The sequence below is a fragment of the Tamandua tetradactyla genome, chromosome 2, assembly GCF_023851605.1.
Source record: "Tamandua tetradactyla isolate mTamTet1 chromosome 2, mTamTet1.pri, whole genome shotgun sequence".
Lineage (NCBI taxonomy): Eukaryota > Metazoa > Chordata > Mammalia > Pilosa > Myrmecophagidae > Tamandua > Tamandua tetradactyla.
The window spans coordinates 68,219,240-68,238,023 of NC_135328.1; the positions used below are offsets into that span (position 1 = coordinate 68,219,240).

Consider the following 18,784-nt stretch of genomic DNA (forward strand, 5'->3'; position numbering starts at 1 on the left):
TGTGTTTTGCCCAACAGTTTAAGAATAGAATTGCTAATATCTCTCTGTAATGATTTGTTTTCCTTTGATAGATGAGTGTGTGTTCTGGAGAGATTTCTGCAATTCAATCATGAAAGGGAACTGACAGAGTTCTCCCCAATACACCCAATCATCCCTGGACAAACAATAGTCCTTGCTAACCCCTAATTATTTCAACTTATCCCATACCCAAGAATGAAACTGTGTGGCAGATACTTCATTGTTCCCATTTTACAGATGCGTAAACTCGGTTTTTGAGAGGTTAAGTAACTAAGGTCACACACAGTAAGTAAATGGCAGTGCTCAGGTTCAAAGAAAGCGATTTGACTGCATCAAAATCTCCCAGCCACCAAATTGTTCTATAAAAATGTGCAGAAGCACCAATGGACTGTTCAATTTATAAAGACTGGAGGGTCACTGCAAAAACAAAGGAAAACATGGTGGGATAGTTCCGTTTTATTCAATGTCTTTAAAACCTAACAGAGCCTACCACTGATTGGGAATACAGAGAACTTATATATTCTATGGGTCTCAGTCTCCAGGAGTATCACTTCTTCCATTTTAAAGACCCATTTGTGACCAAGAAGAAACTTGGGTTTGGGAAGAGCTTGGTTTAATACCATGAAGCCTAATTGAACCAAATTTCATTGATAATATTGAATCAGATCTTAGAATTGAAAACTTTTGGAAGTAATTCTCTCTCTCTCTCTCTCTCTCTCTCTCTCTTATACACACACACACACACACACACACACACGCACACACACTTTTCATCTCTGTCATCTCTCTCTCACATGCCCAGTGCTGTATCATCCTAGGGAGTTCAGCAGCTTGTCAAAGATGTATGAGTAAATATGGCATTCAGGTTTTCTGCTAATCAGGGCAGGAGGATGGGCTGAAGTTTACCTTTGTACCAGCTAAGAAGGTAGTGCTTGCTAAGAAAATTAATAGGATAAACATGCTTGCAATGAAATATGTAAGCTACTTAATAGAATAAAATATTTTCAAGCACCCATTCACATGCAAATGATTAATACCTTAATTAGGAATCATTCTTATATTTTCATTAACTCCTGCTCCCTGAGGACCTCCATTAGGTACAACTTCATTAAGTCACCATTCTTGAATATATAGTAGAGCCTCTCTAGCTTATGAAATCAAAGGTTTTACTCAGATTAAATATTTTACCAAGAAACAGGCATTGAGTGCATCCTACTTGCCAGGTATTGTGCTAGGCTTTGGCAGTGCAAAGGTGGGTAAGAGATGATTCCTGTTTAGAAAAGGCCCACAAGGTTTCATTCTCTTCTTTTCTTTCCTGAAGGTCACAAGTTTTCCATTCATGAATGTTTAAGCAGAGGCTAAAAGCCACTTGGGCAGCACTGAAGTGGGGAGAGGAAATTAAAGAATCATCAGATATTTGTCCTTCTGAAGAATATGACAGATTAATCTGTACTATACAGATTAATGTAAAATGAATGGGTTTGTAAATAAATTAAGAAATTTATTTTTAATATCCATGATTAGCATTGTAATTCAATACCACATAGAAAGATCCATTAACTGTTAAAGGGAAAGAAAGGTCCTGATTTTGAATAACAATAGTGGTGTGTCTTCTGGTCAGTACATTTAGGAATTGAGAGTGAAGGTTTTCTATTTGCCTGAATCAGTTAGCCCTTTAGGAACCAAACTTTTTTTATGATATCCATTCTGAGTAGGAATATTTTTCAATGGACTTCCCTGCATTGTTGAACAACAGATACTGACTTCTATCCTTTTGGTAGCTCAGGTCAAAAGCCTAGGCATTAAACTCAAGTCCTCTCTTCTCAACTGCCTATTAGTTCTCCCTCAGCATATATTCCAGGATCTGACCACTTCTTGCCACCTTCACTGCCACCACTTGATGCGAGCAAACAATCCCTTTTCCTCCAGATTATCCTAGTAGCCTTCTAAAACTCCCTGTTTCTTCCAGGACTTCCTTACACTCTCTTGTGATTTTAAAAATGCGAGCCAAAACCTCTGTCTTAGTTTGCCAGAGCTGCTATCACAAATACCACCCAGTGGTTTGGCTTAAACAATGAGATTTTACTGGCTTCCATTATTAAGGCTAGAAGTCTCAAATCAGGGTACCAACAAGGCTTACTTTTTCCCATAAGTTTGTAGCATTCTGGTACTGGCTGCAGACACTGCTCAGGGTTCCGTGGCTTATATTTCTGCCTCCCATCATATGGCAGTATCCTCTTCTTTCTGGTTTCTGGGACTTTTCTGGTCCTCTTCATAAAGCCTCTGGTAATATGGCTTAAAACCACTCTCATTCAGTTTGGCCACACCTCAACTAAAATAACATCTTTAAGAGATCCTATTTACAATGGGTGTTCACTTAAAGGAAAGTGGATTAAGACTAAAAACATGTCTAAACTGGGGCATGTAACCGCATGCTCCAATGATTTCTTAAGGCTAAGACAAATAGCCTACAGAGGCCAGTAGGATTTAGCTCATCCTTCTTACCTCCTCTCCTGTTGCTTTTCTGCTCATGCCGCCTTTTTGCTGATTCTCAAACATGACAGGCACTTCTCCATCTTGGAACCTTTGCATCTGCTGTTCCTCCTGCAGGAACATTCTTCCTCCAGTTATCACTATAGCTGCTTTCTCACCTCCTTCAGATCTTTGTTCACGGTCATTTCACATTGAATGAGGATGGGTGTTAATCCTATTACTGGAGTCCCTTATGAGCAGAATGAAATGCAGACACAGAGAGAGAAAGCCACAGAAGGAACAACCAGAATCTGAGCCTAAAAGAGAAGCCAGAAGAGGCTGCCATGTGCATTACCATATGATAAAAAAGGAACCTCCCAAAAACCAAGAATCCCAGGCAGCCAGGCCTAGATCATTGAGGTTTTCTGGGAAAAAGCATCACCTTGATGATGTCTTGAGTTTGAACTTCTCCTAGCCTCAAAAGTGTGAGCCAATATATTTCCGTTGTTTAAGCCAACCCATTGCAGGTTATTTGATTTAGCAGCTGTGAAACTAAAACACTGCCCTTTTAAGACTGCAGCCAACCCACCTGCTACTCAACTTTCCTCCTTCTCTACATCATTTTTTTCCATGGTACTTATCACTAGCACTATCTGACGGACTCTATTTTGCTAATTTATTTTTTCATTGTCTTCCTCCCCCAACTAGAATGTAAGCTCTGTGAGTTCAGAAATTTTTCATCTTTTGTTCACTGCAGTGTTCTCAGCCTCTAGAATAATCCCTACCTCATAGCAGGGCACTTATTAAAAATGTGTTTCATCAATTAATCCATGAACTGAGGGATATTACTACTAACTTTTAGCTGAGTCCCTAAAGTACCCCAAAATATATGAATCAGAATCTCTGAGGGTACGCAGGAAATGTGTGTCATTTGCAAATAAGGCAAAGCTATGGCCCATTGCTTTGATTCGCTTTCACATTTATAAAAAGAAAATATGAGTTCATAATGTTTTAGAAATTGTAACTTACATGACCTCACAGTGTCATTTTTAATCCATGTGTACCTTTTACAATTTTTCTATTTCCTCCATCATTATTAGATTAGTACCTGTTACTTCTTACCATTGCTTGTATGACCTTCTAAAAGTACATTCTAATCTTTTGCTTATAGCATGTGATAAGGTCAGAATATATTAGAATTTCATCTCAAATAATGTTGCTTAGTTTCTGTGGTCATGTTTGAGTGACACACTTTATGACTGAAATGAAGATGTGCGCATCACTGCAAGACCACTGTGATACCAGGACCTGGTGCAGCTACTTGCTATCTGCTGCAATACTTTATGCATGGTAGCTATCAACGTTTCCTTTATTTCCCAGCTCCAGTCCAGTTTGTATATTTGTCAGTACCAAATATTTATCACATGGATGAATGACATATCTCTAGACCCGTTTTTGTTTCATCTTAGTGGTGGGATAGTAAACCTTTTATATTTCTTAGGAATTTTATAAGACATTATGAGGTAGTGGCTTCAATACCAGTGAGTCTAGGAGTTTAGTATATTATAGCTCTTAGTATATAACTATCAGCTTGATTAATTAAAATTCAACACTGTATGAAAAGGGAAATTAAGATAAAAGTAGATATCCACTTGGTTTTATACACTTTTATCTCAGAATCCCAGAAATGGTTTCACCCAAGGAAGGTATTTTCTCATGTCCCAGTTTGTACTGAACATGAGTCATTCCTGCTCAAGTTCAAACCTACCACCATTTTTTGATTCACCTGCAACCTCAGTGATGGCAGCTATGGCATGAAGTATCTGGAGGAGCTCACAGACCAAAATGCCTTTTCCTTGGGGATAATGTTTACCTTTGCTTTCTGATCTCTGGTGATCTTACATCATCCTCTCTGATTTCTGAGATACCAGGTTCATTTTCCTGTGCTCATCACTTGTGATGTGTTCTGTCCTCCAACCTAAATCGTGCTACATCTCTACAGACTGTGGGGAATATTGTGCCTTTAAGCTTTGCTTAATGACCTATAACCTTGATCCAACCACAAGGAAATAAATTCATGTAGTTGCATATTAATAATAATAAATACATTTTTTGAACGATTTCCACATTCCAGGAATGGTACTAAGAGCTTCTCACACATTTTTGTATTTAATCCTCACAGCAGCCATGAAATTTTTCCTCAGACTCTAAAACAACTAACAATCCCCATTACCCAGTGATGAAATTTATATGAAACCTATTTAAGCATCTGTTTGTGTGTATGTATATGTTCATATGTGAAAAAAAGGCTTATTTAGACAACAGTAAAAATATATTTATACTTTTAAATGTGAAAATAGCCCCCCAGAGAAGGTTTGAAAAAAAATATCTAAGTAACAATCTAGTATCTATTTTCTAATCATTATTGGCTTTGACTTATCTCAATATATGCTTTTTAAGTTTATCTCATAATATTATTACTATCCCCTCCTTCATCTTATTTTTGACTGTTCTTTGCATTATAAATGTGGTTCCTTTCCTAGCTCCTCCTTTTGGCACTTGGAGTGCTAAATTTCTCCAACCTGCCTCTCAATTTCGAACCTCGCCCGCTTATACCTCTCCTGCAAAAGAGGACAAGGCTTACATCTTCTTTCTCCTTTCTGTATTCTGAGTAGCTCTGAGCAGTACCCTGCCTGGTTTTAATTTACACTTTACTGTTTCTCAGTGTGTTGACCATAGATCAAAGGCAGCAGAACTGTGGGGATGCTTGTTAAAATTCAGATTCCTGGATCCCACCTTCAAGAAATGATTCAGCAGGTCCGACCTTACATTTTTACAAGAGTCCCTAGTGATAGTAATAGTCCCTAAAATTTGAAAATCTCTGTTCTAGATGAAAAATTCTACTAACACTTGACTTCTAAATGAGGCCTTGTTTTTGGGACATTTAAAAACCATCAAACAAATGTATGGATTAAACAAGCATCTTCTTAAGGAAAAAGGCAAAGTGCTGGAGTTACTCTGCATAGAAAGGGTTTATATACTTACTCTCATGCAGGGCTGCCAGTCTATTTCTGCATTTTCTGTGAGCTTTTATAGCGAGCACTAGTAAGTACTTGTCTGTACAGTGTTTGACGGTTGCCTTGGGGCCTGCTGCACAAAGATTAAATTGGTCCCACAGACCCGGAAGAGATAAATTTTGGATGATTACAAATGTGTGTGTGTGAGTGTATGTGTGTGTGTATACACATATTTACATATGTTTGTGCATATATATGTACATACAGATGTTACTTTCAATGATTATAAGTATATATTATGGGTGTTCTAATTTGCTAGCTGCTGGAATGCAATATACCAGAAACAGAATGGCTTTTACAAAGGGGAATTTAGTAAGTTGCTAGTTTACAGTTGTAAGGCCGAGAAAATGTCCCAATTAAAGCAAGTCTATAGAAATGTCCAATAAAAGGCACCCAGGGAAAGATATCTCGGTTCAAGATGGCCTATGAAATTCAGGGTCTCTCTCTCTCAAGTGAGAAGGCACATGGCGAACACAGTTAGGGTTCCTCTCTCATCTGGAAAGGCACATGGTGAACATGATTAGAGTTCCTCTCTCATCTGGAAGGGCACATGGCAAACACAGCATCATCTGCTAGCTTCTCCTGGCTTCCTGTTTCATGAAGCTCCCCAGGAGACATTTTCCTTCTTCATCTCCAAAAGTTGCTGGCTGGTGGACTCTGCTTCTCGTGGCTATGTCATTCTGCCCTACTCTCTCTGAATCTCTTTCATTCTCCAAAGTGTTCCCTCTTTTATAGAACTTCAGAAACTAATCAATACCCACCCAGATGAGTGGAGACACAGCTCTACCTAATCCAGTTTAACAACCACTCTTGATTAAATCACATCTCCAGGGAGATGATCTAATTACAGTTTCAAACATACAATACTGAATAGGGATTGGAAGAAGCAGCTGCCTTTACAAAATGGGATTAGGATTAAAACATGGCTTTTCTAGAATACATGCATCATTTCAAACCAGCACAATGGGCTTCTGTGTGTGTTATATATAAACATTTTTCTGAGCATATATAGTATATACAGAAAAAACATCCATATACACCAACTCATCATAACTCTATCGCTATAGAAGGCAGAATAGCTTGAAAAGCTGAGAAAGTGAAAGATGAGGACAGATGAAGTGTAGTCACTTATGACTACATTGTACTGGCCTAATTAGAAGGGCTATGTCAGAAGCTTGTCCACTCAAGCCTTCCAGATCTGTTCAAAGGTGAACTGATTCGTATGGATATTTTTTTTACTTCTATACTTAAGTTCTTTTTTAGTTAGATGTTACTCATTCCTTCTATTTAGCTTTTGGGGCCTGCACTGGACATAAATGGTATCTCATTTTAGATATATTGAGACAACTGTTTATAATAACTAAATTCCTAGTCCTGGAGTATCACTGTCAGCTTTTCTCTCTTGAGCTATATAGAAAGCTTCTTGTGGGCAAGGACAAGATGATAGCTCTCATCTCTTAAAGAGGCTCTATGTGTTTGTCACTGTGATAAGTGCTTTATATCTACCCTCACAATTAATCCTGGCAAAAATTTTAGGAAAAGGATTTCCTTTTCTTCCATTTTGTAGATGAGCAACAGAACACAGAAATGTTGAGTAACTTTCCCAAGGTCACAAAGCTAAGAAAACAATGGAAACTGGGTTCTTTAACTTCACACTATCAGTAATACTTGACTGCCTCCCACCCAAGAATGCTTTTTCCCTGGCATCAATTATGGCTCCCTATACACAGCATGTGCTCCACAAATTATTTTTTGTGTTAATATGTAGCACAAATAATTGGTGCAGTCACAGCAGATTCTTAGTGCTCTAAGTCATGTAGGTGTCATTTGGGCCAATCTTCAGTCAGCATAGCATGGTAGGTAACATCATGAACTTCTACAACCAAATCACTGGGGGGCAGTGCCTCCATTTCAGAGACCTTGGTCAAATTACTTAACCTCTCTGTGCCTCAATTTCCTTATTTGTAAAATGGGGATGTTTATTGTAAGGATTAAATAAATCAAGTTGTATAAAGTATATAGCAAGCCCAGTTTAAGTGTTTGCTAGGATTACTATTAGTGTGCAGAAGGGAAAATCTGGAGTGTTCAGTGACTTTCATCTGCTCAGTAATATTATTATGCAACAACAATCACACAAGTTTATGTTAGGCAGACAGGACAGATGTGGTGCATTCCTTAATGCAGATAACAGCCCATCAGGAAAGACGGACAATTTGGTAAGTGTGATAAGTTATGAGGAGTTTCGTGCTGAATTGAAAGCAGGTTGGCAGGACACATAACAGGAGGTTCAGGCTATAAAAAGCTTTGAATATCTCCAGCAAGAATTTAGATAAGGATATGACATGGCCCTAATGTTCTCTGAGGCACTTAAAACTGGCAATTAAATAAAAGGAGGATTCAAGGGGGCAGAGAACAAAGAGAATGAGTAGAGTTATAGTAGTCTAAATGTGAGGTTATAATAGCCCCACTTAGAAACATGATGGAGGAGAAGGAACAGAAAGATTCAGGATATCTCTGAAAAGAAGAATCAACAGGATTTATTGGCTGACCATGAAAAAATAACAAGTTGCACATGGACTCCTACCAGGTTAATTGAAGAGATGGAGCCACAGCACAAGTTTCCTGAATGTAGTTGCCGTGGTTTGAGTGACAGTGAGAATATTTCCCTTTATTCTGTGATTCTCAAAAAATCTGGGAATTCTTTAGGATTGCAAATTCTCAGGCCCTATGTCACTGAATCAGAAATTCTCATCCTGAAGCAAAAATAAGTTTCCCAGGTGTTTTAGTGTGTATGCTGCCAGAATGCAATATATCAGAAACAGAATGGCTTTAAAAAAGAGAGTTTTTTAAGTTGCAAGTTTACAGTTTTAAGGTTGTGAGCATATCCATATTAAGGCTATAAAAATGTCCAACTAAGGCATCCAGGGAAAAATACCTTAGCGCAAGAAGGCTGATGATGTTCTGGGATTCTCTCTCAGCTGGAAAGGCACATGGCTACATCTGATAGCTTTCTTTCCAGGCTTCTTCAAAGGTTTCTCTGGGGGGAGTTTTCTTTATGTATCTACGAGGGTCTCTGGCTGTGTAGGCTCTGCAGGTTCTGAGCTTTTCCCAAAATGGTTCCCTCTTAAAGGGCTCCAGTAAATAACCCCACCTTGAATGGGTAGGGACACATCTCCATGGAAACCATCTAAGCAAAAGTTACCACCCACAGTTGGGTGGCTCACATTTCCATAGAAACAATCAAAAAGCTCCCACCCAGCAATATTGAATAAGGATTAAGAACTTGGATTTTCTGGGTATGCAACAGATTCAAATCAGCACATCAGGTGAAAGTATGCTGTTGTGAAGAAGCAAAGGAAGATTTTCTACGTGGCTGGACTACACAATAAGGAAGGACAACTGGAGACTTGATGAGGATGAAGTATAAGTTGAAATCTGATCATGTAGCTCCTTTGGCTATTATCTCCTATGAAATGGACTCATTGAAGGGTTTTGGAGAGAGGAGAAGCTTGATCAGATTTGCATTTTTAGAAACCACTTTATCTCTATTTGAGTATATTATATTTAATACCATTGTATCTGTATGATATAAATTCAGCCATCTTCAGCAGTGGCCTGATACTTACAGAAGCTTCCAGTTTGTTAGGCCCCCTGCTTTCTGGGTCAGAAACCAAGTCTGATGTCCCTCTTACACTTTGTGACCCTACAATTCTCCTGGCTAGTTCAAAAGCAATTATTAGAGTTTGAGTTTTAAACTGGCCTCCAACCATGAAACCACCAAGAGTTTCAATTTAATTTCCCTTTCATGCCCATTCACAACTTGACTCCTTTTGAGAAAAACCAACTATTGATACTGATAATAAGTTCATTTTATGCTTTAGAGGAAAAAAAATGCTCAGCTGAATTCACCATTAAATACACTCCTCTCGTGATGGAGTCTCCATTTAAGTCAGGCTCCTATTAGCTGAGAAAAGAGTGTCCACTGAGGTATGAAATGTTTATTATAGCTAGTTTCTGCAAGCACTGCCAAAAGAGAGATAGTATTTTCAATGGCCAAAAGCCGCAATGCACAGGACATGAATTATGTATGACTGTCTCTTTAAAACAAATCACCATAAATTATCCCATAGGGCAGACTGCAGGAATTGGGGGCCCCTGAAAGAAATATTTTGTCTTGGTCTTCTCAGCATCAGAAACTTTGGGATGTGAAAGTGGTGACTGAATGAGACTCTAAATCACAAACTTCAATGTTTACAGGGACAAAAGGGAAAAAAAGGAGCAATGACCTGCATTTTTGAGCATCATCTGTCAAGGTATCAGTAATCAACACGTGATTATTATCCTCATCAGCCCAAAGCATGAAAGTAATTGAGTGAAAAAAATCCTCACATTATGTGAAATGATTACTGCCTTTGAGCCATAATAAACAATGATCTTGCTGTGGTGCACGGCAGCAAAACAAATGAGAACTGCTTGCTGCTGGTGCAGTGCCAGGATCATTACCAGATTCTATAACCATCAACTCCTCCCATCTAGGAAGGACATGATTTAATTATCAAGGCTGGGGAGACGCTTCACATATCCTGTTCTTAGATGCCCACTTTGACTCCACACTGGGAAGTTGACTGCTTTACATGAAAGGAGCCTCCTCCTCTCCTGAACTCAAATTCACATTCACCCCTTGATGCACCAGAGCTATGAGGGTATCCGTTACAAGGCAGCAATTGTGGAGCATGGGGACATACTTCCTGCTTTCAAAAGTCACTGGTCAAAGCAAGAAGGCAGATGGCAGAGTAAAGGTAGAGGAACTATCAAGGGGGGTTCTGGCCTTCCCGGACAGTGAGGTTTGAGATTAGTACAGAACCTGAAAGTGTTCTCTACTGGTAGGCCGGTTTGGTCAAGGTTTCAACAAGGTGAAGGAATTGTGGGAACATGTCTAGATGTACCCCGTTAACTCAGCTGGGCAGTGCCACTGGAGAGCTTCATAGGGAGGTAGAATTGATGAGATCAGGCTTGGATCTCCCTTGCGCCACCTGCAAAGCAGAGCCAACTGTTAGCTGAGGTCGCAAGGCAAATTGTCATTCCCCGAACCTAGAAAGACAATTTCATCCAGGGAGACACAGCCAAGATCTGCTTACTTGGAGCACACAACTGCTGTAGCCATAAACTGATAGGAAAACTTAAATGGTAGTTTTGATGAAATACAACCTAACAAACTGGAAGGTTGTATGTGGACTAACTAGAGAGTAAGAAACAACTAGGGCCCCCAGTCTTAGGGGAACTCCTATACTTCCATGGGTTTTACCTCCAGAAAACCAACCAGGTTCTCAATGTGAAGAGCCAAAAACGATTCTCTCAGCGCTCCGGCACAGGGAAAGGAAGAGTAACCATTGGGAAATATGCCCAGAACATTCTCCATAACAAAGATATACCCTCAAGGGAAAAAGACTTTACCTGAGCTTTATCCTCTGGGGGAAAGTACATGTCTCTAACTCCAATATCCTCTAGCCTTCCTGTTACCTGGGTTATATATATCCCAGGGATACATGCCCGCTAAAAGAGTGAGATTTAATCCTAAACTATAGAATACCTCTCCCTCCCCCAACATTTTACCAATGCACCAGCAGGGCTCCAGAATAATTACAGTGGATTACAACGAGGACAGCTGCAAGGTACAGACTATTTAAGGAAAAGACAAAAATAAGCATACTAGAGAAATTTGAAACTTCTCATACCTGCAGTTACAGCTAATATTAAACAGGGCCCAATTGCTAGCCAAAGTGTAATGAGTCTGCTTTTTTTGAAGTTTGACTGTTGATAGCTTTTGAGCCCCACTCCTTCCTCTTTCCCTTATTCCCCATAACTGGCAAATCTGATAAGAAAGCTGGATGCCCCCTTATTGGGAGCTATTGGGAAATTTAAACCATGCAAGCCCTTATCCACATGTGGAACTCTCAGCCCAGTCTTACCCTCTAACCATAGTAAAAACCCAAACCAGTCTCCTTCTCTTACTTTCTCAAGCCACTTCAGACCTGCTTAGAGGACTCCCTTGCTTTTCCCAGAGACCTCAATCACTTTAATAATAAATGCTTTCACACTTTCTGTGTGTGTGCATGTGTGTGTGTGTATGTGGTACCATTATTCTCCATATCCAAACAAAATTTTGGATGAGTATCCATCTGTCTTTGCATGTGACCATAACACAGAAAAACGTAAAACTGATAGGTAAAGGCCTGTTGGTCTCAGTTCATATTACCTGATTCATTGTGTGCACTTTTCACCAAAACAATTATAAGGCATGCTAAAAGGCAAGTGAAAAGAGAGTCTAAAGAGACAAAGCAATCATCAGAATCAGCAGTGGTATGGCAGGTTTTGGAATTATCAGGCAGAATTTAAAATAATTCTGTCTAATATGTTAAAGACTCTAATGGTAAAAGTAGAAAGCAGATGACCAATGTAAGCAGAGAGATGAAAACTCTAAGAAAATATCAAGTAGAAATGTGAGAGATCAAAAACCCAATAAAAGAAATGAAGTATGCCTTTGATGATGGGCTTATCATAGACTTGACAAGACCATGGAAAGAATCACTGAGCTTAAATACAGGTCAATATAAAATTCCCAAACTTAAATGCAAAGAAAAAAAAGAATGGAATATCTAAGAATTGTGGATAATTTCCAAAGATATAATATGCACATACTCTGGTATTTTGATTGGAATACCAGAAGGATCAGAAACAGAGAACAGAGCAGAAGAAATAATTGAAAGAGTAATTATTGAGAATTTTCCAAAACTAATAGCAGACACCAAACCACATCTCAGAGTAAACCAAGCAGAATAAATACTAGAAAATATACACATAGACATATCATATTCAAACTGCAGAAAAACAAAGTGAAACTCTGGAAAGAAGCCAGAGGAAAGAAATACCTTACCTGTAGAGGAACAAGATAAGCATTATTTAGAGCTTTTTATCTGGAACAGTGCAAGAGAGAAGAGCAAAATATTTAAAATATTGAAGGGAAAAAACCCCACCAAACTAGAATTCTATATCCAGTGGAATTATCCTTCAAAAATGAAGGAGAAAGAAAGGCTTCATTAGACAAACAAAACTGAAGGAATTCACCACCAGCAGACCTGTCCTGCAAGTTCTTCAGGGAGAAGGAATTTGAAATGTCAGAAACATGATTCTAAATCATGAAAGGAAGAGTACAGGAAAAGGAAATGGAAATAAAATAAAATTACTTTTCTCATTCTTAATTGCTCTAAAAGTTAGCTGTTTAAACTAATAATCATAATATATCGGTTGATTATGGCACCCAGGTAGGTGAAATGAATGGCCATATCATAGGGGAAGTTGGGATGAACTGGGGATAGTCAGATATAAATACCTGCGATATATGTGAAGCAATATGGTATTAATTGAAAGAAGACTCCCATTCATTAAAAACATATATTGCAAACTATTGCACAAACAAACTTTTAAAATAAAGTATAATCATATCTCAAAGAGAGCAGATAAAAGGAATCATATAAAATGTGCAGTTAAATCCAAAGAAGGCAAAAAAAAAAAGGACAGGGCAAAAAAGAAACCAAGAGCAAATGCAACAAATAAAAAGCAGTTACAAACATAGTAAATTATTAGTTCCACCAAATCAGTACTCACATTAAATGCCAGTGAGTTAAATAGGGCATTTGTAAGACAGAGATTATTAAAGCGGATTAAAAAAAATCCAACTATCTATTGCCTACAAGAAATCCATACTGAATAAATAAAAAGACTTAAATAGGGTTAAAGGTAAAGGGATGGAGAAAGATATACCATGCTAACTGACAATAAGTAATATAGGTCCCCTAAATTGTAAAATGATGTTTCTCAATATGAGTTTCTGCTTCTAATTGGAAGTGTCCTGTTGTCAGATACAGATCATATTTTCTTACTATTCCTAGATAATACATCTAAAATTTGTACTCTTCTTTCAGGGAATCAAAGATAGTACCAAAGAGGGTTTGGCCTGAATGTATGGGAGCAATGAGAACTTTACCAGAAATCCTGAGGATAATATCAGGCTTCTGCTCAGAGCCCCACCTCAGACCTTGTCATTGTTTCTCTTGCCAGGTTTTAATGCAATTTTAGGTCCCCCTTGGAAGCTAAAACATTTACTCTGAGATTACTACTCATGGATATTAGCTAGAGTGAGGAAGAAAAAGGAAATTGGAATCAGGATATGCAGGTTATTGGTCACAAAATTAAAATCAAAAGGCTACTTCCCCAAGGAAAGCTTCTTTGAACTTCAGAATATATACCATCCCCTAATACATCCCTGAAATTTCTTTTTTAAGTTTCTTTCACTTTTCTGTTAAAATAGTTATAACAATTTCTAATGAATTATTTGATTTATTTTACCGCCTCGATTGTTAGATCACAGCCCAAGTCTCTTTTGCTTTTCATTGAATCCTAAACTTCCAGCACCGTTCATGATCCATATTTGTTCTAATTATGTTTATTAATTGAATAAATGAATGACTGAATGAATAACGATGAATTTGTATGTCTTCCCATCTCCTCTCTCAACCCACATTAGCCTAGGATAAGCGGGGTCACCTGAGAGATGCTCATCCTAAAAGCACAGAAGGGGCATAGATAGCGCCAGATTTATGATTGTTGCTATTTCTTGAAATGCATATTCTGGCTTATTTTGTTTGGCATCCCTGCCTTTCCATGGACATGATCTCAGGTTCTTACTAAAACATGGGTTCTTAATATAACAAAAGCTTTGAAAATTGCCCACATTACACGTAACACTTCCTAGAATAAATTTGCCAGCCAATATTGAGCATTTAGAATTTTAGAAATAGAAGAAAAGATTAGTGGGCCACTCCTCTTATTTAAACTTTGAACCTTAAAATCCTTTCATCAATGTTTTGCTACTTAGGGGCATGGCAGAAAAGAAAATCTGATTTAATTAAAATTTCTCAACACTTTATTGTCCACTATGTGCTTGTTCTATGAATTTTATAATTAAAATTTTAAATAATTTTCCATTGGAGGCCAGAAAGCTTGTGGGCTCCCTGTGCAGAAGTGAATACTTTTCTCAATTTTACCAGAAACTCTTTTTGTTTTTTTAATTTTTATTTATTTGGCTATTTTTTATTACTGCAAACTCTCAATGTGAGAAATGCTTTGACTAAATCTTGGTGAGAGAATGAAGAATTAAGATACATTGTCCAAGAAAGAGGGGCTTTTTATCCTGTCTTTCGTCCTAGCACTATTCCCAATGATACAATTCTATTTTGTTAAAAGGCCTTAAATAGGCCTGAGGGTAGAATGGAAGGACTCTGTTGCATTTCAGGTCAAAGAATTTCCCTGACCTGTAATTTATGCATAAGTTTACACATTGGGAGTTATTACTCATTTCTGGAACTTTTTTTTCACTGCATATTTTTTTAACTTTAGTTTCTGAAGTACTAAAGGCATCTCGATATTCTATGTAATAATTTTAATCAAATGAATGCAACTTATGAATGTGCTGCATATCATCTAGAAAATTTGCCAAATTATAGCATTCTTAACTTTTTCATTTACATGCAATAATATTCATTTTGGGGGGCATATAATTCCATTTGCAGTAGCATAAACCTAGATTCTTATAACCACCATTAGAGACAGAATCATATCTTGTGAACTCTTTGAAATCAGACCCTCCCAACATGTAATTATCACATGTTTCAAAAATCCAATTCTAAACCTGGAGCCATGAAAACTTGTGTTCACATTAAAACCAGAACACAAATGCTTATAGAAGCACTATTCATAATCATCACGATTAAGAATTAAAGTATTTCCATAGGCTGTTACATTTGTTATGTTTTGTTCCTTTTTCATCCCAGGATAAAACCATTATCCAATGTAGCACTTGGAAGCTGCTTATCATTTCTCAGACTCTCAGCATTTGCTAAAAGGAAAATGGCTAAGAGTGCCATTGAATTGATCTAATTCGAGGCACTTGAGTGCAGTTAGATAATATTCTGATGTTCTTTCTTGTTCTAGTCAAGGTGTTTGCACATGTATGGAGGGTCCTAATGGATCCGTGGCAGGAATTATCAAAGCCATGAGTATCACTTGTATCAAGAGACTGTTATGCAATTATAATTAAAAACCATTAGCCATTGGAATTTTCACTGTTTTTTCCCCCTTTGGTGAATGTTCTTTATTTTCTTCCAGCTCAGTATGCTAATTCTAAAGAATAATTTTCCGAATGTTCAGGTGTACCAACTGTGCTCAAGCACATTTCTAAAAATGGCTTAATAAGGCCTGTAGATTAACTTGTTAAGATTTCTGGGTGATAATCACATCTTATGCTGTAGTGGTGAGAAGGCTGCGCATGCCACAAATTATGATTGACGTGGACTTCACTTCAGAAATACCAGAGTAGAATACAAGAGCATGGTCCTTTTAACCTTAGCAATGCTCAACTAGTTTCAGTCCTTTTAGGAATTGAAGAAAGAATTGAAAAGGAAATAAGGGCAGTGACTGCCCCATTCTTTAGCTTAAAATCTTTCACCTAACCATCAGAAGACTAGGGAGAACTCTATCATCTCCCAGTTTTCTGTGCTAAGAGGACAAAGGTAATAAATAATCTTGAACTTATTGATTTCCAACACGAAATGGAGAGACTAAGTACAGAAAAGAATAATCAGAAGTCCCTTTTTTTTTGTGGGGAGCCTCTACTTTTTAATGAACTAGGGCCCTAACATAGAGCAGGCTTTCAAAGTGGAAAGCCAGCACAGAAATAAAAAAACTAAAGGTAGAGCTACCATCAGTATCTTCTTATCCTTTACCCAACTTCTCCACAACCCTCTGGAGACTGGACTTGACAGTTGAAAATGCTGATAAATGGATGAAGCCAAATGTTTGCAGGATGTTTGGATGGTTGAATGATTGATTCCTGAGTGAGTAGGCTAGAGGAAGGAATGAAAGCAGCAGATTAGCTTTTCCTTGGTGCTTCTTTCTCACACCACTCCTGTTGTACATTTCAGTCATCTGGAATATGGGAAGCCCTTCTTTTGACTCAGACTTGGGGTAGAAAGAAAGGTAGAATAAAAGAGTCAGAAAAGAAGGAGGACGGGAGGACCAAGAGTCAGAAATGGCAGACATAGGGGAAACCGTATGTCAAAATGTCTTTATCACCACGCCTAAAAACGTGATTGGGGCTAGAAACTAAGGAATCTGAGGTGTCTTATGAGAAGATATAATTGCAAGAGTTTACAGGTTTAACATTTGTAAAGCAGTAGTTCTCAATATGCTCACCTCTGACCAGTGACATCAGCACTACCTATGAACTTATTAGAAATGCAAATCCTCATACCATACGATCCATCCAAAGTGTACAAACAATGGCTCTCAGTACAATCACAGAGTTCAGAGTTGTGCATTCACCACAATTTGAAAACATTCTCATTGTTCTGAAAAAAAAGTCCTATACTTCTTATACCCCTCTATTATTGATGCTTAGCTTTGGTATAGTAACTTTGTTACAAAAAAGACTATTATAATATTATTGTTTACTTTTTCATCAAAAAAGACTATTATAATATTATTGTTTACTATAGTCCTTAGTTTCCATTAATTGTATTTTTCTCATATACCACTCTATTATTAACACTTTGTAATAGTGCATTGTTCTAGTTCATGTAAGAACTTTCTTATATTGGTACAATTAACCACAGTCATTCTCCATAACAGGTTTTGCTGTAAGGTCCCATGTCTTATCTTCCAGCTTTCCTTCTAGTGACATATATAACCCTAAATTTCCCTTTCAACCATACTCACAGTCAGCACTGTGTTTACATTTACAATATTGTACTACCATCACCTTTATCCATTTTCAAACATTTACAACCAACTTTTTTAAAAATTCTGCATACCTTTAAGCATCACCTGTTCATTCTCTACCCTCTTACTATCTCCGAGCTAACTGTACTTCAGATTTTAACTCCCAGAGTCTGCTTACTATAATTAGTATGTATTGGTGAGGTCGTACAATATTTGTCCTTTTGTGTCTGGCTTATTGCACTCCCCATAATGTCCGCAAGTTTCACTCATGTTGTACACATCAGGACTTCATTTCTTCTTATAGTGCATAATATTCCATCTTATGTATACCACAGTTTGTTTATCCACTCCTCAATTGTTGGATACTTGGGTTGTTTCTGTCTTTTGGCAGTTGTGAATAATGTCTCTGTGAACATCAGTGTGCAAATGTCTGTTCATGTTTCTGCTTTCAGTTGTTCTGAGTATGTACTAGTCACAGGATTGCCAGATCATATGGCGGCATACTTAGCTTCCTGATGAACCACCAAACTGCCTTCCACAGCACCTATACTAGTCTACGTTCCCACCAGTGGTGGAAAAGTTGTTCCCATTTTTCCATATCCTCTCCAGCTGTGGTAGTTTTCTGTGTTTTGGGTTGTGTGTTGTCTTTTTTTTCTTTCTTTTTTTTTTTTTTTTTTTTGACAGTAGCCATTCTAGAAGGTGTGAAATATCTTCTTGTGGTTTTTATTTGCATTTCCCTAATAGCTAGTGATATTGAGCATCTTTTCCTGTGCTTTTTACCCATTTGTAGTTCCTCCTTAGAAAAAAATCTATACCTTTTAACCATTTTTTTTAATTGAGTTGTTTGTCTTTTTATTGTTGAGTTGCAGGATTTCTTTATATATTCTGGATATTAAAACCTTATCAGATATGTGGTTTCCGAATATTTTCTCCTGTTAGGTAGGTTGCCTTTTCACTATCTTGAAAAAATCCTTTGAAGCATAAAAGTATTTAATTTTGAGGAGATTCCAGTTATCTATTTGTTCTTCCAAAATCTGAGAACTATAGGAAAACAAGAGGAATTTACAGAAGGTGGTATCTGCTTTAATAGTCAATTACACATTGGCAGTGTTTGATGGCGATCTTGTAAACAAGAGAAAAAGAAAGTGGACCCCTTGGGAATATTACTGCCCAGGGATGGAGAAGCTATGAGCAAAAGGTCACTATGCTGGTTTGAATCTGTTACATACCTCAGAAAAGCCATGTTTTAAATCCTGATCCTATCTTGTGGGGGCAGCTGTTTCTTTTCATCCTGATTCAATATTGTAGGTGAAATCTTTGATCAAATTATCTCCAAGGAGATGTGGCATGCCCACTTATGGGTGTGGCCTTTGACTAGATGA

The 18,784-nt window shown here is 37.7% G+C and overlaps 1 long non-coding RNA gene across 1 annotated transcript; it reads right to left on the minus strand.

Moving 5' to 3' along the window:
• Positions 1 to 1,211: 1,211 nt before the first annotated feature.
• On the minus strand, positions 1,212 to 18,726 carry LOC143660652 (uncharacterized). Its single transcript, XR_013164165.1, has 3 exons — positions 18,632 to 18,726; positions 2,524 to 2,807; positions 1,212 to 1,397 (listed from the first exon to the last, which is right to left on the minus strand). It is a non-coding gene; the product is annotated as an uncharacterized LOC143660652 (long non-coding RNA).
• Between the last annotated feature and the right edge of the window lie 58 nt (positions 18,727 to 18,784).